The 24,283-nt window shown below is 32.3% G+C and overlaps 1 protein-coding gene and 1 long non-coding RNA gene across 3 annotated transcripts in view; both read left to right on the forward strand.

The window, feature by feature from the left end:
- Positions 1-19,666, forward strand: part of LOC126886505 (zinc finger protein 235-like) — a 50,672-nt gene extending 31,006 nt beyond the window's left edge. For both annotated transcript variants that reach the window (XM_050653468.1, XM_050653467.1), the window contains exon 6: positions 17,408-19,666. The gene's annotated coding sequence lies outside the window, so the exon portion shown is untranslated. The remainder of the gene's footprint in view (positions 1-17,407) is intronic.
- A 2,652-nt stretch (positions 19,667-22,318) lies between these two features.
- LOC126886537 (uncharacterized) lies at positions 22,319-23,669 on the forward strand. The gene is made up of 2 exons (XR_007698670.1): positions 22,319-22,710; positions 22,858-23,669. It is a non-coding gene; the product is annotated as an uncharacterized LOC126886537 (long non-coding RNA).
- The last annotated feature ends 614 nt before the right edge of the window (positions 23,670-24,283 follow it).

The following is a 24,283-nucleotide window of genomic DNA, read 5'->3' on the forward strand; positions in this document are numbered from 1 at the left end:
TCCTATTTCTCTTTTGTTGACTGGAGTCAGACAGTGATTGCTTCTTATTCGACAAATAGTTTTGATAAAGCCTCTGTTGGAAACGTGATTAAACCATGTCTTGATGGGAAGTGTAGGCTGGATTTTTTTGTAATACTTTCCTTTGTCTGAATTGTTGTATTGTTCCTGTCATTTCGTCCGTTTGATAGACCTGATAATAGAAATTATGTCTCCCATAGAAAGTTGATAGGTTTGCAGAGCGGATTCCTTTATTGTTGCTTTTTTAGCCAGATTATCTACTCTTTCGTTGTTTTTTATACCAATGTGTGCTTTTATCCAGCACAATATTATATTTTCCCCGATTTCAAAGCTTCACTGTTCATTGCTATGATGTCACTGATGATATAATTTTGTACAAAATTATGTACATTATATTTCAGTTTCTTTACAATGCTTTGGCAGTCTGTAAATATAACATAATTGAGTTCTTTTTGATTAATACATATTTTATATGCTTCTTTGATTGCAATGAGTTCAGCTGTGAAAATTGTCATTTTATCAGGTAATCTTTTGTTTATTTTTATACTTTTTTGTGGGTAATATATAGCATATCAAACTTTTCCTTCCATTTTTGAACCATCCGTATATAATTTCTGATAACTCCCCCAGTTGTTTTGTACACACTGAAGGTGGTCTATTTTAGTAAGGAAGTCTGTCGCACGAATATTACTTAAATGACAGTTAACTGGAGATAAATAATCTTCATAATTTAATTTTCGAGACGAGCTTTGTTCTATTTGGTGTATGTCGCCAATGGAATTGGAAACGTTGAGAAAGCTTTCCACAACTAAAAGCAGTTTCTTTTTTTTTTCCAGAAATAATGAGTTAGATATGAGGTGGTTAGATGAACAATTTTATTTAATAGCAGTTTATCGTTAACCGCCACTTTAACTATAAATTTCTCACTTAGGTATTCCCTGCGTAATGAGAGTGGATGTTCATTAAGCTCACATTCCATTACCAATATACATAATAGGTGTGCTACGAAGATAACCAGTGCATAACCTAAGTGCTTTATTTTTGACCTTCTCGATTTTTTTGGAGTACAGAGTTTGATGCTGAGCCATAAAAAATAGATCCATAATCTAAGATCGATCTTATCAAAATTCTGTATAGTAATATTGATATGTTTGGTTCAGCTCCCCAGTTACTGACACTTACAGTCTTATAAATTCCTGTCAAATATACGGGAAATCTACAGTGGCCCTATTCATCGACTTTAACCAAGCTTTCGGACAGAGTAAAACGAAAAGAAATTATACAAGACACTATGTGTAATTGGAATTAGTGAAAAATTAATAAAAATGATAAAAGTGACACTCGGAGAAACAGACAATAGGGTTAAAATAAATGGAAAAGAAACAGATAAATTTAAGGTCAGTGGAGGAATGCGACAAGGAGACTCACTGTTGTTCAGTATCCTTCTTAAAACTGTCATCAAAGAAGCTAAAAATCGCAGGACAGGACTTATCAACGAAAACACAAATGCTTTGGCATTCACTGATAATATAATAATGTAATAATAAAGGACTTATTTAAGGAAAAAAAATTACAATCAGTTACAATAAAAAAAATGTTCCCTATCATGTCCTGGTTTGGCGCAAGTCTAGCTCAAGGCTACTCAACTGAACCAAACCAGAACTCCAATACTTTTCTATTTTTCTGTCACTTAAAAGATATGCTACACAAAGGCTTTTATGTTAATTTATACTGTTAAAAGAAAATTACGGGTTGACAATTATTAATAACATTGAATAAATATTTTATTTGGTCTACAAATTAACTAATGAATTAAAATTTGATAATTTAGTTGATTTTTTAAGATTTAAGAACTGTTTATTTAATATGACAAATTTAACAGGTTGGTATTTTTTATATTTTACTTTAACCTTCCGATGACCAACCTTTTTTTGTTACACGGGTGACCAAGGGGGGAAATGACCCCAGGTGAAAAATGACAATTAACAAGAAAATGAAGTTTTTTTATGGCATGGACTTAATGTCATTCAGCCAGTCACAACATGAGTATTAGTGTCATGTGTAGTGTGTATGTTGAGTAAGTGTCTTGTTACTTTGCAAAGTCGACGTCTATAGCGTAAAACTACTTGGAATTACACATAATAGACGGTATTTTACTAAACATCAACTTCAGAATATATTTTTTATTCGTAAAATATAGGGAATTTTTTTTTTATTTCAAAATATGAGGATGTCTAGAATGATATTAAAGTCAAATAAAAAAATAATGAGTTAATAGTCCAAGCTGTGGGTGAAAAATAGGTCGATTTCAGGATATAATTCAGGAATTTTTGAAACCTATCAGATGTTGTAAAGAACGAGGCCAGGAATAACTTATACTAAAATGTAACCAAAAATTGTGTGCGTTTTTTTATTTATGACGATTTTCATTTGTTAAATTTGCAATTTTTAAAGATTTTTAATTCTGCAGCTTAGGATATTCATTTTAGAGAAAAAGTTTTAAATAGAAAATTGTAGTAAATTAAAAAACCTACAATTTGAGCTATTGCTAGTTTAATTTCGTTAATACGTTATTGCAAAACAGCCTGCGAAAGGTCCAAAATGGCCGTTTTTTGCAATTGCGTTATTTATTGTAAAAATAACTTTGATGTATTTTTTAAGGCTTTAAAATGAATATCTTTTAATACTAAACATAAAAAAATTTGTAGTGCCCGATTTGTGAACTTGTTGCTTAGATAGTATAATTTGTTTTTCCCAAGAGGTCAAATGTCCAAGGCTATAACTTTTTGAAAAATATCGTACAGAGTTAATCTAAGATCCACTCTCCTTCTAAAGACTTATATTTTCATATTCTGATTTAAATAAATGCGTATAACATTTTTCAACCTCTTATTTCGGGTTTAAAATAAGGGGGCAAATTTCGTTATAAACATTTAGAACTGAAGCCGCCCCTGTACATCCTATGAGTTTCTAACTTGCAGATTATTGTTGCTGAAGCCAAAATAAAGATTCAGAATCAAATAAAAATATTCTACGACCAACTGAAGCCTAGATAATTGTTTTTGTTTTCTTAAATCGTAATGTCTTTATTTATAACAATAAGGAAATTATTTCACAGTCATTGACTAAAGAAAGACTGATATTATCTTAAAATAAAAATTATTTTGACCGAAAGTTACATTTAATTATTAAAAATGATTTTTAAAGTGTAGTGGAGATTTATTTTTCGTTTCGACTGTGATTTATTTTGTCGGTTGCCCTTAGCAACGGCTAGCAACTTATAATACATTGAATCACGGTTTCCGCTTTAAATTTTAAAGCACCGCTTGGATTGACATGAAAATTGGCAAACACATAGATAATATGTTAAAGAATAAAAATGATATTGGGCGTCTGTGTGCTTTTGTCCTAGGGGTGAGTCTCACCCCTTATAAGGGGTGAAAAAATGTATGTTCAAAATAAGTTCGGAAATGCATAAAACGTCTAATTATAAGCACCTTTTGTTCTATACCAATACACCAAGTTAATACCTTTCGAGTTATTTTCGAGTAAATACCTTAATTTTTCAACAACAAAAAAGACACGTTTTTAGGCGGTTTTTGACAAATAACTCAAAAAGTAAGTATTTTATTGAAAAAAAGAGTTTTAACAAAAATATAGCAAATTAAAAATTGAAAAAAATTGTGTACACGTGAAATCTCTAGACCCAGTAGAAACAAAGTTCTAGCTAATGAAAAAGACGTTCATATCCGTCAAATTTCAAAGTGAATTATTTCAACGTGAAATAACCGAAAAATCATGCACTTTTTGAGAAAAATCATTACAACTTTTTTAAAGTGTTTAAAAAAATATGTATATCTGTTTTAAAAAAAAAGTTTATAGCATCAAAAGTAAGCAAGTTACGCTAAAAATAAAGTTGATCTCTTTTTTTTGGTCAAAAAACTCGGGAAAGTCACCCCCTAATTAGCATCAAAAACGAAATTAATCAATTTTACTTCAATGTTGTTTTACTCGTGGATGTGTCGTTTATGTCTGTAAGTTTCATCGGTTCAAAGTGCTTATTTTTGAAGGGGCAGTAGTTAAAAGCACATGAACTAGTCAATAATCACGAGTGTATGCAAATTTAGAACGGCCATATCTTAACAAATTTTTGCCTTCCAAAAAAAAAGCAAAAAATCCAATATATTCATAACAGCAAAAACTAAATTTTTTTACTCTTTGTGATTTTTGGTCACATTAATAAAGTTATTTAGAAAAAAAAAATTTTTTTTTTAATTAAAAATTAAAACAGATTTACTTTAAAACCATTTTTTTTTAAATAAGCCCTTTGAACCGATGATACTTACAGATCATATAAATAATACATGAGCAAAGTAACTTGTGAAGCGGTAATGATTAATTTGATTTAAGATACTAATTGGGGGTTGACTTTCGAGTTTTTGACCAAAAAAAAGAGATCAACTTTATTTTCAGAGTAACTTGCTTACTTTTGATGCTATAAATTTTTTTTAAAAACAGATATATATATATTTTTAAATACTTTAAAAAATGATTTTTCTACAAAAAGTGCATGATTTTTTGATTATTTCACGTTGAAATAATTCACTTTGAAATTTGACGGATATGAACCTATGTTTCATTAGCTAGAACTTTGTTTATACTGGGTCTAGAGATTTCATGCATACATCATTTTTTTCAATTTTTAATTCTCTATATTTTTGTTAAAACCCATTTTTTCAATAAAACACTTACCTATTTTTTGAGTTATTTGTCCAAAACCGCCTAAAAACGTGTTTTTTTTTGTTGAAAAATTAAGGTATTTACTCGAAAATAACTCTAAAGATATTAACTTGGTGAAAAAATGCTATAGAATGAAAAGTGCTTAGAATTAGACGTTTTATCCATTTCCGAACTTAGTTTGAACAAATATTTTTTCACCCCTCATAAGGGGTGAAACTCACCCCCAGAACAAAAGCACACAGAGGCCCACTATCATTTTTATTCTTTAACATGTTATCTATGTGTTTGCCAAATTTCATGTCAATCCAAGCGGTGCTTTAAAATTTAAAGCTAAATCCGAGATACAATGTATTATAAGTTGCTAGCCGTTGCTAAGGGCAACCGACACAATAAATCTTAGTCGTAACGAAAAATAAATCTCCATTACATTTTAAAAATCATTTTTAATAATTAAATGTAATTTTCGGTTAAAATAATTCTTATTTTAAGATAATATAAGTCTTTCTTTAGTCAGTGACTGTGAAATAATTTCTTAATTGTTATAAATAGTCACTACGATTTAAGAAAACAAAAACAATTATTTCGGCTTCAGTTGGTCGTAGAAAATTTTTATTTAGTTTTGAATCTTTATTTTGTCTTCAGCAACAATAACCTGTAAGTTAAAAACTCATAGGATGTACAGGGGCGGCTTCAGTTCTAAATGTTTATAACGAAATTTGCCCCCTTATTTTCAAACCCGAAATAATAGGTTGAAAAATGTTATACGCATTTCTTTACATCAGAATATGAAAACATAAGTCTTTAGAAGGAGAGTGGATCTTTTGATTAATTCTGTACGATTTTTTTTAAAGTTATAGCCTTGGACATTTGACCTCTTGGGATAAACAAATGATAATATCTAAACAACAAGTTCACCAATCGGGCACTACATTTTTTTTATGTTTAGTATTGAAAGATCTTCATTTTAAAGCTTTAAAAAATACATAAAAGTTATTTTTACAATAAATAAGGCAATTGCAAAAAACGGCCATTTTGGACCTTTCGCAGGCTGTTTTGCAATAACGTTTTAACGAAATTAAACTTGCCATAGCTTAAATTGTAGGTTTTTTTAATTTACTACAATTTTGTATTTAAAAGGGTTTCTCTAAACTGAATATCCTAATCTGCAAAATTAAAAATCTTTAAAAATTGTAAATTTAACAAATGAAAATCGTCATAAATAAAAAACCGCACAAAATTTTTGGTTACATTTTAGTATAAGTTATTCCTGGCATGGTCCTTTACAACACCTGATAGGTTTCAAAAATTCCTGAATTATATCACGTTTTTTCACCCACAGCCTGGGCGGGGTATAAAAATTGAAAATACTTTTGAATTTATTAAAGAAAAACATACGCTGGGGTCCAAATTTCCCCCGCTTGGTCATCCGAAGGTTAAAGTTATTTATATTTAATTGAAGTCAATGGTTAGGAATAGAATTAAAAATTTTAACAGCATTATATGAGAAAGATCTCTGAAATATAGCGGTGCTATGTTAGTTTAATCATGTTTCTGATGTTAAGGTTATGTATATCGTTACGAAATATAAGGCGTTCCTTAAGCGTTGTTGGTGAAGTAGGATTATTTATTATGTTTAATAAAAAGGTAGCAAAATGAAGAGTCCTTCGGTCATTCATTTTAAGCCAATTAACATCCTTATATAAATGTGATATATGATATATGTGATATATGACATCGCACACATCTTATGGAAAATATAATGTCACTCAAATTCAATAAAATTTATACGAATAAATTCGTTTTAAATTAACGGTCAAATCTTATCATTGCGCCAACTCTATATTTTCAATAATAAGAGCAGAAATTGATATAAATAAATCTGAAATCAAATGGGTACGTGCATAAGTTAGAGAGAGAAAAAATATTTTAAAACACCCAAATTGTCGGTACTCCACAAATCAGCGGATTAGTTTCACTAATCCGCTTAGGCCCAGCGGGGGTTTTAAGCTCTTTTGAATAGCACCCAGAGCAATAGTGATGGTAACTGACACTTTTACTGACTCAAAAAATGTGATTTCGATAAACTTTAATTGCAATTTGCGCCGTAATTATACGTAATTAAGAGTTGGCGCAATGATAAGATTTGACCGTTACTTTAAAACGAATCTATTCGTATAAGTTTTATTGAATTTGAGTGACATTATATTTTCCATAAGATGTGTGCGATGTCCTTTGCGCAAACCATAAACAAACCTGACACGCGCATCCTGGACTTTCTCTATACGGTTTCTACTGTCACTGTCTAAACAAAAACCATAAATAAAATCACAGTAATTAAAATTTGATAAGACGAGGGCTTCACATAAACTTTTTTAAATTGTTTGTTTAGAACATGTCTATTAGTATATAATATTTTCAGAGAACAAAACGATTTTTGAACTAATTTTTTTACATGTTCTTTAAATCTAAGCTGTTCATCTAAAATAACGCCCAAGTTTTTTGTTTTTCTCTACAAAGTTTAGTTTGGGATTATTAATTGAAATACTTAAATTTTTTTTAAGAAACTCTGTTTTACTTTGATTACCAAAAATCATAACACACGATTTGTCAGGATTTAGCTTTAAATTATGATCCAAAGAAAGCTGATAAATCGTCTGAAGATCCTAATTAAGGCACTCCTGAAATTCTTTATAGTGCTCTAATCCAAAACATACATACGTTTGGGTATCGTCAGCAAACGCTTGCAGTTTGCAAAATTTTATAGATTTCAATATATCAGACGTGTAAATAAGAAATAGCAAAGGACCCAATATCGAAGCCTGAGGAATTCCAGCAAGTATTTCTGCTCTATTAGAATACTTATTATTAGAGAAAATTGACTGAAATCTGTTGCTTAAATAAGATGCAATGAGCAAAAATGATTCTTCGCAAAATCCATAGTATTTAAGTTTAGCTACCAGCAACTCACGGTTAATAGTATCAAACGCTTTAGAAAAATCCAAAAGTACCAAAGCAGAACACATTTTATTGTGATATGCTCTAAAGAAATCATCCAAAACATTCGTTAGCGCTACTGATGTTCCAAAACCTTTACGAAAACCACATTGTGAGTTTGGAATTATGTTGTTCATAGTAAAATAGTTATTCAGTAGAACGTCGATAATCCGGACGTCAAAAATCCGGACCGTCAATAATCCGGATTTGTATCTAACAAAAATATCTGATCCTTTTAAAATAAATTAAGAACTTAGCTGCGAAAAACGAACCTCTACCGCAGTTCAAAAACATTTTACACATTTTTTTAAAAGCCCAAATAGTGTCTGATGTTTTTACTGTACGCATGCTGCTATTATAAATTAATTACAATACAGTGTTTAAACATAAAAAAATGTTTCGATTAATTTCACCTCTAGACACTTTACTATACAAGAGAAAACATAAAATTTTAAAACGTTTGTTGTACTTTAATGTGTATACTGGCCTTGTTTTGAGGTAATTTCGATAATCCGGATAATTTGATAATCCGGATGGGGTCCAGTCCCAATTAATCCGGATTATTGACGTTCTACAAGTCCTTCTGTACTGTACATTTGTTCATAAAGTACCTTCTCAAATATTTTTGACAGATCAGGGAGAATACTTATAACTCTAATGTCATTATAATTTGTTGGGTTGGACGACTTTGGGAGTGGCCTACCTACAGAAATTTTCCATGGTCTGGAAAATAGCTAATATTGATGCAACAGTTTATAATGTGTGTTATGTATTTATCGGATAGTCGATCGGATAGCTCAGTGCGACTAGCGGCTGACCCACACTTCACTCCGCCGTGAGGTATGTGAGTTCCGGTGGCCCAGGCCATCGGAAAAACAAAAAGGCTAACGCGTCAGTATAAAATTCTAAAATATGAATCTGGCGCTTAGACTGAAATATGCGGGCATCTGATCGGCCTATGAGGGAGCAGTACGGCAAGGGATAAGGGCTTGCGGCTCGGTGATACTCCCCCATAGATCCCTACCGAATTGCGTTGACGCCTAAGAACGGTGTATACATACATACATGTATTTATCAATGAACGGACTACAGTATTTTAACGTAAGAGGTGAAATTTCATCCATACCGGTTACATTGCTTTGTATTGAATTAAGAACTTTATTAACTTTATGTGCATTCACCATTTTAAATGAAAATTTTAAATTGTCTTCATAAGAATTATTGTCATAAAAGTTAATTTTTCCAGTACAGTTTGATTTTTGTTGTAAGAACGTCGCAAAAACTGGTTGATGTCATTAGGTTCGGATAAACTAGAAGGTATTTCATTATTTTTATTGGGACATATGCTAAGTTTTTTTAGAGCTTTCCACTGCTGCTTTGTATTACCCGTAAAAGAGTCTATGTACTTCTTCTTTTCTCGTCTGACTGCGGCAACCGCCAAATTTCTCCAACGCTTGTACTCTATCCAGTCCAATTGAAGTTTGGAGTTTTTAAATTTTTGCAGTGTTCGATTTTTTTGTTTTAAAATCATATTATGTTTTCCCTTAGCCATAGAGATTTAGGTTTGGTTATTAATGAGTCTTTAAAAGGTGCAGGAACATCAAATAAACTTGTAATTAAATTATTAAAAATTTCAACTTTCTTTTCAATATTATTTTCATAAATTATATCATCCCATGGCAATTGTTGTAAATCGAGTAAAAAGTTGTCCAGTCTAAAGTGCTTAAAAGAACGATGTTTTATAATTTTGGGTGTTTTAGTTACTTTACGCAAGCTTAGGTCACAATAGGTTAGTTTATGATCAGAAATAGTATCTGCAGCAAATACTCCAGATTTAACGACTAACGATTTATTGGTTAAGAAAATTGGATCTAACAGCGTGCTCACTGTTCCAGAGATGCGTGTAGGTTCATCAATGAACTGCTCAAAATTATAATTTTCAAAAAGAGGTATCAATGGATTTTGAAGATTGAAGAGATTAATATTGAAATCACCTAAACAAAAAATGTCGTCAACAACTGGATAAAGATATGAAAAAATGTTATCAAAATCAGGAATTAAACTATTAAAATTAAGCTTAGGTGGCTTGTAAAACACACATATTCCATAAGTTTTATTCAATATTTTTAATTTAAATACCAAAAACTCAAGTTGCGCATTAATATAAAAATCCAAATTTAGAATTTCCACGGAATACTGTGTTTTAATGTAAGCCGCCACACCTCTGTCCCTACCTAGACGATCTTTTCTAATAAAGTGATAGTTAGGAATATTAAAAACAGCTGTATTATCCATAGCTTTTAACCAAGTCTCCGATAACAATATAATATCAAAATCTTTCTCTTCAATTAAGTTTTTAAATTCATTAAAATTGGAAAATAAAGAGCGAACATTCAGATGACCAATTCTGAAATTGTTTATTGCCAATAAATACTAATTACGATGATGTTATTTATTTTATAAGTGACAAAAAATAGTTTAAAACCTACGTTTAACTATATTGGCTCTAAATATGCTTTTTATTAGCTAATATGAAACACATGTGTCACATTGCTAGATTAGCTTATAATGAAAATTAATTAAGATTATAAATAAACTGGATGTTAAACCACATTTAGTAGTAAATTATCAAAACATGATCTATATAAAAAGGACAAACCATTTTTACTTACAGATTTTACTATCAGTAAACAAGATTTATATATCACCAGAACTAGTTTTTTAATCGATTAATATCGGATTCATCCGAAATTATATGAACGACATTTTCAGAATTAACATAAACATTTCTATTAATCACCCACGCACTTTTAAATGAAAAAGCCTTAATGGCTTGATTAAGTAGTAACAATCTCGATTTTGTCAAATCTTCTTTAATAGATATGCCCGAGTTTTACAGATGTTTCTTATTCTTTAGCACAGATAGACGAGCTGTGTCCGAAGCAAACCACACCAACACTGCAGCCGGCTTATTACCTGGATTCTTATCATTAACACGATAGCACTTTTTTAAGTCGCTATTTTGAATGTTTATTTTTAATTTACTATTAAATAAATTAATTACTTAAGAACGAAGATCTTCACCATTTTCAGCTTTTATTCCCAATATGCGCACGTTCATATTGCGCAGTGACTGTTCCTGTGAGTCTAATATTTTGCGCAAAACTAAGTTATCATTCTGCAGTTCCTGAGGTATGCAACGAACTGATTCAATTTCATTTCTTTGGGCAGAAAGCCGTTCCGCAAATTTTGCTTCGACCGCTGAGGCTACCTTTTCGACAATTTCCTGAAGAAATTTTCCATTGAAGGTATTGATGATTGTTGTTTTAATTTCGCTCAAGTCAGTTGATGACAGGCCCATTGCAAATGGCTACAGGTTATACCCAAATCACTTTACTTTTCTGAGGGACAGGAAAACACAGATACGGATGGCACTAATCAATATCTCAATCCACAGTGGGCATCAAAAGGCACTTTTTAGCTCAAAAAATTTAATTTTCCGCAATCTGGCTTGTTTATAATTCTTGGAAACTTTCCTAGCAACCTTGACACGTGTTTTGCTAGTAGAACGCCATCTAGTCGAATCAATGATGACATAGTATCGATACCCAGACAGGGCCGCCGAGAGGGATAAGCGGGCCCCGGCAAGAAGTGACGAACGGGCCCCCGACAAAAAGTGAAGAGCGAAAAAAATTGTTCAACTTTTATAGAAATAAAATAATCAATAGTAAAAATATGTAATAAGAAACATTTCAAATATAAATTTTATTAAATTTTGATTATATTTATAATAGCGAAAATATTTATAATACAGGTGCTTTTCGAGTTTTCTTATTGGAAAAGATGTCAATAACTTTCGAAAATTCGCATGATTTTACCAAATCATTCTCAATGCACAAAGTTGATAGGCGAGTTAACCAATCCTGTTTCATTGTAGATATATAACGACGTTTCAAAATAATGAATCTAATTTGAGATGTTTAATTTTATTAAGTAAATCTATTGAAGAAATTGTAGGAAAAGATTCAAGGAAGGCGCTGCATAGGTAGAAGAAAAATATCCTGGCAGAGAAATCTGAGAGAATGGTTTGGATCCAGCTTAACTGAACTCTTTCGGGCTGTAGTGTCAAAAGTTAGAATAGTAATGATGATTGCCAACCTTCGTCGCGGAGATGGCACCTAAAGAAGAAGATTGGAAAAAGTTTAGATTTACCAATATTATCCTTGTATATCGCTCTCAAATGAAAAATTTCATCTATCAATTCTTCACTGATGTCTTCTTTATAAAACTCGCGCAATATATCAATTTTTTTCGTAATGTTCTCGTCATCGTCATCTCGGGATGTCCACAAAATGTTAAATAGCGAATGAATTTCATTTGCCGCATTAAATATTCTGGTTAAATTGCTTATTATTTTACAATATTAAATAGTTCACAGCGAAATATTGCGTAAGGCTCAAAATTATCAGTAGTAATTGCACAAGAGCTCTGAAATTATTGAATTTTTCCCGAGTGACACTTTGACGAGCCGAAGGCGAGTGAAATTATGTCAAAGTGTCACGAGAGCAAAAATTCTATATTAATTTCAGAGGTCGAGTGCAATTTGTTGCGATTATTTCATGAATAAAACTGTTCAAAACCAAAATTTTATTGTAATTTATTTATGTAAGTACCATTAAACACACAGTTTTTATAAATATTTGACGATTGAAAGTCATCACTTTTATAATTTTTAAAACAATTGTCATTAATGTCACTGAATGTATTTTTTCGTAGCAACGAAGGGCATTTGACGTAATATATTTAACGACGGGAGATTATCAAAAATTATCGATTTAATTCAGATTTCTGTAGCTTTCTATTGGTCAGAATCTCCTATGAATGAAATAATCAGTAGTAATTGCACAAGAGCTCTAAAATTATTGAATTTTTCCCGAGTGACACTTTGACAGTTTTAATTTCACGAGTCAAAGGCGAGTGAAATTATGTCAAGGTGTCACGAGGGCAAAAATTCTATATTAATTTTAGAGTTCGAGTGCAATTTGTTGCGATTATTTCATGAATAAAACTGTTCAAAACCAAAATTTTATTGTAATTTATTTATGTAAGTACAAATTAAACACACAGTTGTTATAAATATTTTACGGTTTAAAGTCATCACTTTTATAATTTTTAAAACATTAATTGTCATTAATGTCACTGAATGTATTTTTTCGTAGCAACGAAGGGTATCTGCGTAATATACTTAACGACGGGCAATTATCAAAAATTATCGATTTAATTCAGATTTCTGTAGCTTTCTATTGGTCAGCATCTCCTATGAATGAAATAATCAGTCGCATCAGTACTAGGCCCAGGCAATCATCAAAAAATGTCACAGGCTTCTTGCGCCGTTTTTCTTTATTTGATGTAAATTCTGGATTTATTCCATAATTGCTGGTAACTAATTTAGATTCTTCAACTCTCTCCTTTAGATTCTGACCCTTTATATTCTTCAATCAATTTCTGATTTTTTGTAAATCTTCTAGAAGCCCTGATATATTTTTAATCTCCATATCCATAGTTATCTGACTGCACTGCAACATTTTACTTCTGTGATTTATTGCTGTTAAAATTTTACACCAAATCAACTAAAGGTCATGTTAAATATAGCCGAGGATTAATTAAAAGTATTATGGACCTAAAGTGAAGAACAAAAAAAAAACAGGAAAAATTACGTCTTTGGTCTGGTCGACGCCGGGCCCCGGTAAAATGTACCGGCTGTACCGCCCTCTCGGCGGCCCTGTACCCAGAAGTAAACAATAACTATTTTCCTCTGTCCATGTCCGCGGTTCTTTAGTCCTCTTCTCTTCGTTGCTTCCCCTCAGCAGTGAGTCCTTTGCCCACCTTCAGTCAGCCATTTTCGCAAGATGTCTTAATCATCTAGGTCTCTTTGTTCTGACGATCTGGCTAATTTCTCGTTTCCTGTACTCCGGTACAGCTCTCTGATCTCTGCATTTGTTCATCTCCTCTAAACGTCTTCATCGTCTTTTACTCCCCCTAATATCTTCCTAGAACGCTCCGCTCCGAGATGTTCGGCATATTTTCTTTATTTTTGTTCATATAACTCATGTTTCGCTTCCGTAAAGGACTGTGGGCTGGATCACTGTTCGGGATAGTCTCAATTTTGCATCTCTGGAGATGTTTCTTCCTCGTAGTAGTTTGTGTAGGGCTCCGGCAGTCTTCCTTCTTCTGTCTTTCCCGAAAGCTATGGAATGGAATGTGGATAAAAAGACCAAATGTAGAACTAGAGATGAATGGAAAACCGAATATAGTAGGGTTTATAAAATCACACAGACTAGAGATGGTTGGGACATCAGACATTCAGAGGATTTAAAATACGAGACTTTCCAAAGTAATTACTAACGGGAAGAGTAGGAGGAAAGAAAAAGAAATGTAGACTGAAATCCAGATGGAAGAAAGATGTTGAAAGAGACATAGAACTTAAAATCACAGATTGGAAAAATAAAGCAGCAATCAGGAAAGAATGGAAAAGAATAGTACACCAAGCCATGGGCTTTCTGGGGGCCTGGAGAACTGAATTATATACACATAAAGTGTCGAAATTGATGAATTGGGAGAATGGGTCCTTAGGTTATCTGATGTGCTCGTATGACCTTCAGGAAGTTCTGCAATTTGACTATTTACATCATCCAAAGGCTGACTTTAATCACCAGTGCTTCCAAATTGCCGATGTGATATATACTTTTAGTGTTGTTCTGAAGCTATTTTCTTGTGGCATTTTTATAATCAAGTATATTCAAATGGGAAATAAGCCACAATTTTACCTAAAAATGATTTTATTAACGTTTCGACGCCCAAGTCGGGTGTCGTTGTCAAAATACAAAATAATACTAAATAAATAAAAATGTTGTTGCTTAGTAAAAAATTCTTCTAATAATTTATTTAATCTGACTCATTTATATCGGCAATTCAGACACGTATTATACATTTTAAAGTAGACGACTTTAAAATGATATTGCCAATATTGATGAGTTGCGTTCCTGGGACGACTTTACTAAAAGATAGTTCATTCGATTACATGAAATCAATCCCAACTCAAGAATATCCGCCACAAAAAATCGTAGCATGTGATCTGTCTTTAAAAAGACAACCAAATGCAACGTGGCACTGAAATTCTCGCGTTAGAGATTCCATAGTAAATCACGAGGGAAAACCAGGAAAAACCTCGTGATACTATCCCGACATCGTAATTATTTGGGTTTACATTTAGTTTACTCTCAAAACTAATACCAAATTCTGACTTGATATTTTAAATTTTAAATAATACTAAAATACTAAATATGTACTAACTCGATATGTTACTGATTTACTAATTGTGGTATTTTATTTCTATTGACTTCCTCCTTTAATATGGGTAACCACATCCTACTGCATTCTACCGAGGAATTTGCGACACAATTGGTTTCATTTAGCATAATTAGAGCCGCTTCTTTGATTTTGCTCTTTTTACTATCTGCTTCTTTTAGGACTATACTTGAATCTCTCCACTGAACTCTATGTTCATTATCCCATGCGTGTTGACATATTTGAGATCTATCAAATTCTCTATTTTTTATATAAGACTGATGTTCATTTACTCTAACGTTTATTGGTCTTGACGTTTCACCTATATAAAATTGTTCGCATTCACAAGGTATTTTATAAATACAATTCTTTGTTCTTTCTTGTTCACTGTTAGGTTTAGTTTTAGATAGAATAGATCTCAAAGTGTTTGTTGTTTTGAATGTTGTTGATATGTTGAATTTATTTCCTATTGTTTTAAGTTTCTCGGATAGTCCTTTTACATATGGTATTGATATTTTCCTCCTATTATTTCTTGTGAATGTTGTAGGATCCCGTTCTAAGTTGTTCTGTTCCATTCGATCCAATCTTGACAATTCCTTATTTATAAACGATATGGGATAATCATTTTTTAATAAAACAGATGTTAACAATTGTTTTTCTTCTAAAAATGAATTTTCGTTAGAACAAGTAATTTTGGCTCTATCATATAAGGATTTAATGATTCCCTTTTTAACGTTGATGTTATGATTTGATTTGTAATTGAGATATCTGTTGGTGTGTGTTGGTTTTCTATACACTTGAGTCTCATATCCAGTATCCTTCTTTGAGACCAAAACATGAAAGGTATGGTGTTATTGTATTCCTTTTCCATTGTAAACTTTATTGTCTCTTCTTGATCGTTTATAATATTCAGGAACGTATCCAACAATTCCGATCTATGAGGCCATATGGAAAACACATCATCTACATATCTCCACCATACTGTGGGTTTTAAATTTTGTTTAGAAATGATATTAGTTTCGAAATCCTCCATAAATATATTAGCCAATAATGGAGATAAAGAAGAGCCCATTGCGAGACCAAAATTTTGTTTATTAGAAGCGGCTCTAATTATGCTAAATGAAACCAATTGTGTCGCAAATTCCTCGGTAGAATGCAGTAGGATGTGGTTACCCATATTAAAGGAGGAAGTCAATAGAAATAAAATACCACAATTAGTAAATCAGTAACATATCGAGTTAGTACATATTTAGTATTTTAGTATTATTTAAAATTTAAAATATCAAGTCAGAATTTGGTATTAGTTTTGAGAGTAAACTAAATGTAAACCCAAATAATTACGATGTCGGGATAGTATCACGAGGTTTTTCCTGGTTTTCCCTCGTGATTTACTATGGAATCTCTAACGCGAGAATATTCAAATGGGAAATAAGCCACAATTTTACCTAAAAATGATTTTATTAACGTTTCAACGCCCAAGTCGGGTGTCGTTTATTATCGTATTATTTTGTATTTTGACAACGACACCCGACTTGGGCGTTGAAACGTTAATAAAATCATTTTTAGGTAAAATTGTGGCTTATTTCCCATTTGAATATACTTGATTATAAAAATGCCACAAGGAAATAGCTTCAGAACAACATCTAACGCGAGAATTTCAGTGCCACCGTTGCATTTGGTTGTCTTTTTAAAGACAGATCACATGCTAGGATATTTTGTGGCGGATATTCTTGAGTTGGGATTGATTTCATGTAATCGAATGAACTATCTTTTAGTAAAGTCGTCCTAGGAACGCAACTCATCAATATTGGCAATATCATTTTAAAGTCGTCTACTTTAAAATGTATAATACGTGTCTGAATTGCCGATATAAATGAGTCAGATTAAATAAATTATTAGAAGAATTTTTTACTAAGCAACAACATTTTTATTTATTTAGTATTATTTTGTATTTTGACAACGACACCCGACTTGGGCGTCGAAACGTTAATAAAATCATTTTTAGGTAAAATTGTGGCTTATTTCCCATTTGAATATACTTGATTATACTTTTAGTGTAGGAAGAAGACACTACAGCCACTGACTTACGTAATATTTTTTTGGAATTTTTCCAAGAGCCACTTGGTGGTGCCTTCAGTGACCACAGAACCGCTGTTCGGATGTTCTTCCATCCTTCGCCGCTATCGGGTATTGAAGAATATAAAAAGTATTTTTAAAAACTCAGCAAAATGCACGGTTTCAAAACACATATCGTTAATCTTCCATTCAATTTTTATACATGAAAGTGAATGCAGTTCTTCTTTTCCAGATATTTGGTGGCAGGTGATAGTTTTAAAACTCTTGGATTTCAATTCTATCGAGGTGATACAACTATTGGAAGAATAGTGAAAGAAACAACCGAAGCAATATGGAGTAGTTTGCAACCTCTATTTATGCCGATTGCAACTAAAGAGTTATGGAAATGCAACTTTCATCGGTACAACGCTTGTTGAATTTGCCATATTGCATTGCAGCAATCGATGGCAAGCATATTCGTGTGAAAAAATTTGCTAATAGTGACTCTAGTACTTTTAATTACAAAGAATATTTTTCGCTGATGTTAAGGGCAACTGCTGACACATATGAGGTGTTGCCGCTAGCCAGAAGCGAAACTCAGGCAGAAAACGCTGACATAATTTTCCTGCCCATGCGTCACATAAGTAACCCCCTCTGTGGCTCAGTGGTAAGAGCGCCTACCTTTGGATCGAAAAATCCGAATGGTCGTGAGTTCGAATCTCACCAGGGTCAGAAATTTTTCGTTTATTATAAATTAATAAATGAAAATAGTTTCTGTCCTTGTGGGATCGGTCCTCACCGGAGGGACCGCAGACGTTCGGATACAATTAGCGTCTCTTTGCAAAGACAATGACGTCGACTTTGCAAAGTAACAAGACACTTACTTAACACACACACTACACATTACTCCCCTGAGTTAGTGGTAAGTTATAGTATAAAAAATCATTATGAAATTGACTGGCCAGTTGGTTGTGAAAACCAGTGCCAATAAAACACAAAACACACACACGTCACATAAGTGGTGCAACCTCACTTTTGCAACTGACAGTGACCGTTGTTTTTATTTAAATTTTATATTTATATATATGTTTTATTTTATAGTTTATTTATATTTTATTCTTAAATTTTATATTTCATATTTAATTAATCACTACTTGTCAAAAATATCACATCATTTGGAATGGTCTATTCCTTAGAACATCAAGTTCTATTTTATAAGTGGTGCACAAAGTCAAATATTTCTGTCCCAATGGAAACGACAGTTAGATTCGCTTTTGTGTAGTTAGTTATTCTGTACCGATAGTAAGGGCTAATTGGGTCAAATACCTCATAGAACTGTCGAATTGTTGAGTTCGACCTTATTGTTTCGCCTTCAAGATAAACCTTCAAGACTTGTTTTTGTTGAGTTCGACCTTACTACCTGAATTTTTAAACCCAAATTTCTCGAAACTTGCTTTTGTTGAGTTCGCCCTTACTATCCGCAACGCCTCATATAATATTACAATTGATGTGGGTGATTTACGACGAGATAATCATGGAACAGTATTTAAATCATTTCATATTTTGCCATCGGAATTTACGAGCAAATTCTGGAGAGCCTTTTCCTTTTTATATATGTGGAGATAAAGCTTGTCTGTCATTCCCATATCTTAGGGGGCCATATCCTCAAAGAATTTTTAACTCTACAAGACGTATTTTAACTTTAGGCTGTCACGAAGAAGAAAAAGTATTGAATGTGTGTTTTTAGATTCTTAGTGTTCAAATTTCGTATATTCGAAGGGCCAATTTGTTGTGGGGCAGAAATTTTAAAGAAAATTGTGAGGCTGCTTGTATTTTACACAATTTTATACGAATACGAGAAGGAAAATTATCCATTCCAATGCAGTTCGAATATGACAACCCCAATTTACAAATTAATGAACGTCAAGATGGATATCGCTTAACGACAATGGTAATGAAACCACGAAAATCTCTAGCTATCTACTTTCTAATGCCACAATGATCAATATTTCAATGGAAATATGCATAAATTTTATATATTTATAATAAGGAAATATAGATTTTTTACTGTGTTAAAAAATACATTTTTTCTTACCTGTATCATTTACTTCTTTTGCGATCTTCGTCCACGCCTTCTCGGTTACATTCCTTTTGAATTTAAAAATATAACTCATTTTGCTCAATCTGGTTAGATTTTTTTGCTATCTCAAATTAAAAAAAAGTATATTATTGAAATAAGCATATAGTGGATCTGAGACATAACTGTCTAGTGATGTTGGTAATTTTTTTTGGGAAGTTAGGTTGCTAGGCGTGACTGGAAATTACTACACAACCAAACATACCTGCTCATAGCCAATACCTATTATTAATAGTAAACAGACATAAATAACATAAACCTTACGCCAATCAATAATTTTTTATTTACACCATTATAATGTATTGATAACAAATGAGAAAATTATTTATTGTACAAAATAAAAATATTTTGAAGAAATAAAACCATAAAATTATATGAGTTTAGTATACACTCCCATTATTTCCAATAATTCTTCTTTTTTTTTTTAATGAAAGATTAAGTTGATTTGAGAAGTTAATAGCATGATACTATAAATAACAGTTAAATGTTATTCATAGTATCATGATTAATAGTGTGAGGCATGATAAATAAAGAGATAATATAGGTTTGTTCCAACACGACGAAGAACTAGATGTGAAACAAGGAATAAACATATGCTTAAAAAAAATAAAGTCACCAGGGGAAGATCAACTACCAAATGAACTCTTAAAATATGGAGGTGATCACCTTGTACAACTGCAACTTCTTATTCATAAAATAATCACCACGAACAGAATACCAGATGAATGGAGGAGAGTGATCATGCTGATGTTCTTGAAGAAAGGAGATAAGAAAGACCCAACAATATACGACCCAAATAGGTACTGTACACCCTACTAAATTAAGATAAATAAACGTTTCTAGCTACTACCAGAGGCGTACGACAGGGGATAGTGGTAGGTTGGCCCTTCCCAAATTCTACGCCACTGACGAAATTGCTATTTTAGTGTAATTTTTTATTTTTCAATACTTTTTATGAAAATAATATACTGTTCATTCGTAACGATAAAATGATTAGTTTTCGAGATATTTGAAAATAAAAATGAAGTGACACAATACATTAATCAAAATATCCGTGTCGTTTCATTTTTAACTGCAAGTATCTCGAAAACTAATGACTATCGTTACGAATGAAGACTATATTATTTTCATAGAAAGTATTGGAGAATCCAAAAATTGAACTAAAATAGCACTTTCGCCAGTGGCGTAGAATTTGGAAAGGGTCAACCATTCACTTTCCCCCGTCGTACGCCTCTGGTAATTGACAGAAACGTCTGTTTAACATAATGTAGTAGTTTGTACAGTACCTATCTTCCTGTCAAGTATGAAAAGGATACGTCGAATAGTTTTAAAATGCTGAGCAAAAATAGTTTTTAAATGTTTAGATAAAACACCCTGTAACTCAGTAAGTAACCACATTTTATTTAAATGTTTTAGGTTAAATCTTCGTATTTTGTGCTAAGGTTTCTCCAGTTACTATATGGACAATTATTAATGAAACACCCTGTATAGAACAGAATATACAACAAATATATGTAATACCAAAGACTTGTTCCGCCATGTTGAATGGAGCGTTTTTACAAGTGAAACCGAGCCCATCTACTTCACCGTATGCCGCATCCCCTCCCTCCCACATCACTGGTTTACCAAGGTTCATAGGAGGTAGGTTGTCTCGTAACTATGTGGCCGAAGCGAGGGGGAGGGGAATGACTACGTCACTCGTACGACAAAATCAAGGTTGACAGTTCTTGTTTGTGGTTCAAACCTAACCCTCTTTTAGTTGTTTTAGTTAGTTAGTTTTTTTCCTATGACTACATGATAAAAATGCTGCACATTCCAGAAAAACCATAATAAGTAAGTATGTAATTTTGCTAAACTTTTTCTACTTTTTGTTTTGGGTTTTTGTGCGAATTAAACTGTTATCTCCATTTAAAACACACAATAAATGTTAAATCTTCTTCAAATCAATTCTATTTTTTTGTCAGCAGACTATTGATTTTTAAGGAAAAAATAGATATAATTATCAATATAAGAACCACTTAATATATCTATACCCAAAAAAATCCCAAAATATATTGCAAAACCTAAGTCTTTGAACCTTTTATTAGCATTGAAACTTATGACAATTTCAAAAGTGTCGTACGGGTGACGTATTTCCGCCTATACAAAGCGAGCATTTGATTGGTCTATAGTTACGAGACAACCTACGCCCAATCTATTAACCTTGGGTTTATACCATTTCGAGGGCATTCGACCCAGAGACATGTAAAGAAAATAGACTTGGCTAGGGATATGCCACTCGATGCATCGGGGTGTAACGTCGATATCAAGTACGGTGGTTTAGCTATCCTTGTCTGTCGTGCGAGTGTGAGCGTATCTACCAAGAGGTGGGAGTAACGGAACGACAGTGACACACAGGCGGCGGCCATCATATGCTAGAGAGAGAAAGCTAAGCGCCGGTAGAGAGAGATAGATAGACCACCGACCCGAACTGCTCCGCGTTACGCTATTTTTCCAAGTTGGCCAAATCTATGTGTATAAAGGCCCCGTCTCACCATCAAATAATTGACAGTTATTTGGTCAAACTTGACTAGTGACACAAACTATACATACTAACTGTCACTTTGTGTCACTAACTGTCAAGTTTGATCAAATAACTGTCAATTATTTGATGGTGAGACGGGGCCTTAAGATCTTTGATTCGACCTGCCCTCTATATTCCGGTTTAAGGGCACCCAAAGTCCCATTTAACGACAATGTTAACTGTATGTCACATAGCTCTGTAACCAAAGTACTTAGAGACCCAATCTTTGTTTTATTTTGAAACTACATATATTGTTTAGTCCCGCGTAGATTTTTGTAAGGATAGAGTGAAAGAAACATTTATTTTAAATTTTTTTAAAATACTCTTACAAAAAAACCCAAAAAAGTTTAGATTTTATTTTTTATTTTACTTGTTTTTGTACATTTTTCAATAAAACTTTACGCGGGACTAGATATTATCTATCTACAACTACTATAAAAATTTGGACCTTCGATCATCTAAAGTCCACTTTACATCAACAATAAATTGAACAATAAATTGACAAAGTTATTCAAGGCCAAATTTGACGTGTTAAAGCACACTTTGACATCCAGGTTTGTTCGTTATAAACTTCACGTGAAGAAATTGACGAAAAAGAAAATTGTTCTATTTTTTCATTTATTTGGCGTGAATTCAGTGTCACCAACCTGTGTCCATTTGGCGGGAAGTGGAAGTAGAGCTTTTTGTTTATTATTATTTGTTGAGGTTTTCATGTTCATGACAACCTAAAAATTTTGATTGGAAAATGCATATAAGATAAGGGGGTGGGAAAATGGAAATTAGTGGCTTTTTTTGCAGTTCTGTCTGTTAGTTTTGCGTTTTGCTCTGGCTGGGTCTCTTTTGTTTAAACAATTATGTAAGTATTATAAAAACGTTTTAAATTTTCTGTATTCTTTAGGAAACGAATTATTTATGCATATTATTACCTGTAAATAGTAGTACCTATTTCATTTGATTTTTAATTGTAAAGAATAGAAAATTACCATTCATTTTAATTTTTTAGAATCAGCTGAAAGTGGTCTACAAAAAAACCAGGAAGGAAACGTATTATAGCCTTGTTGTGGCTATGAAAGGCAAAAGAAAGATACCTATAAAAAGTGTATTGACTAGTTGGAAGAAACTCCACATTGTCGATGCATAATAAGATATTACTTTATAAACAAATATCAAGACCTAGGAATGGAACCTGGATAATATAGTCATCAAGAAGATAGCAGGAAGTCATGAGCAACAACAACTTCATAAGTATGAGAATATTGAGGAAATCCACACTCCTCGATATCTACTACTGGACAAACTAGAAGATTGAAGAGGACAAAGCCTTTTGAACTAGTTTGAGTGATAGGTGATAGTGAAAAGCAGAGCGTAGTGCTTGTGTGCCTGTGTATGTTAGAATAGTGCACGATCTTGTTAGATTAGATAAGAGACGCTATGGGGTAAGCTCTTCATTTTAAGGAACAGTAGTAATTTAGGTTAAATTAAATTTGCTCATTGGTCAGTTATGACCAGATTGTAATTCTCTGATGTTTGGCAAAAAGGGCTCAAGTCAGAATTGCACATCAATAATGTTTTGATGATTTCTGGACCATAAAAAAAGTGTTGCAGACTTACACTGTATGTACCAATAAAAAGAGCCGATTTTTCTGGTCCAGAAATCATCAAAACATTATCGATGTGCAATTCTGACTTGAGCCCTTTTTCCCAAACATCAGAGAATTGCAATGTACAATTCAATACAAATGAATCATCATCCTAGTGATGATTATGGAAAAAAATATATGACAAGATTTTGTGCAATAAAAATGTTTATATTTATCAAGGATGTATTATTTGGTATGGCCACATATACTTCTGGTATATCGTCGGTGATGTGACAATACCTCCTATCTGCTTTTTCATGAATTTTGTAGGAGACGAAAACCATTTTTAGGGTCATCTCTGTTTTCACATGTAAATTTTGACATGTTTTGTAGTAAATAGATAATTGAATTTACTACAAAACATGTCAAAAAATATCATATGAAAACAGGAGGTGACTGTAAAAAAAGTTTTTAGTCTCTCTTACAAAACGGTGAACAGAGGTGACAGTTAATAGAGACAGATAATCGAGGTTCTACTGTATAGTGAAATTTGGACACCCGACACCCCATACAAATTTTATGGGGGTTTTGTTTGTTTAAACCCCCCCAAACTTTTGTGTAAGTTACAATTGAATTATTATTGTGGTACTATTAAACACAATGTTTTTAAAACTTTTTTGCCTCTTAGTACTTTTTTGAAGTCAGTTTTTATCGTAATATTTTGAATATTTGTCAAATCCACCACATATTTGTATATGGTTAAGTACGATTGTAGAGACTAATAATATGAAAATTTATTTATGATTTACATTTTTAGGTATATTTTGAACCATTTTAAAAAGAAGCCAT

This window comes from Diabrotica virgifera, chromosome 6 (assembly GCF_917563875.1).
Source record: "Diabrotica virgifera virgifera chromosome 6, PGI_DIABVI_V3a".
Lineage (NCBI taxonomy): Eukaryota > Metazoa > Arthropoda > Insecta > Coleoptera > Chrysomelidae > Diabrotica > Diabrotica virgifera.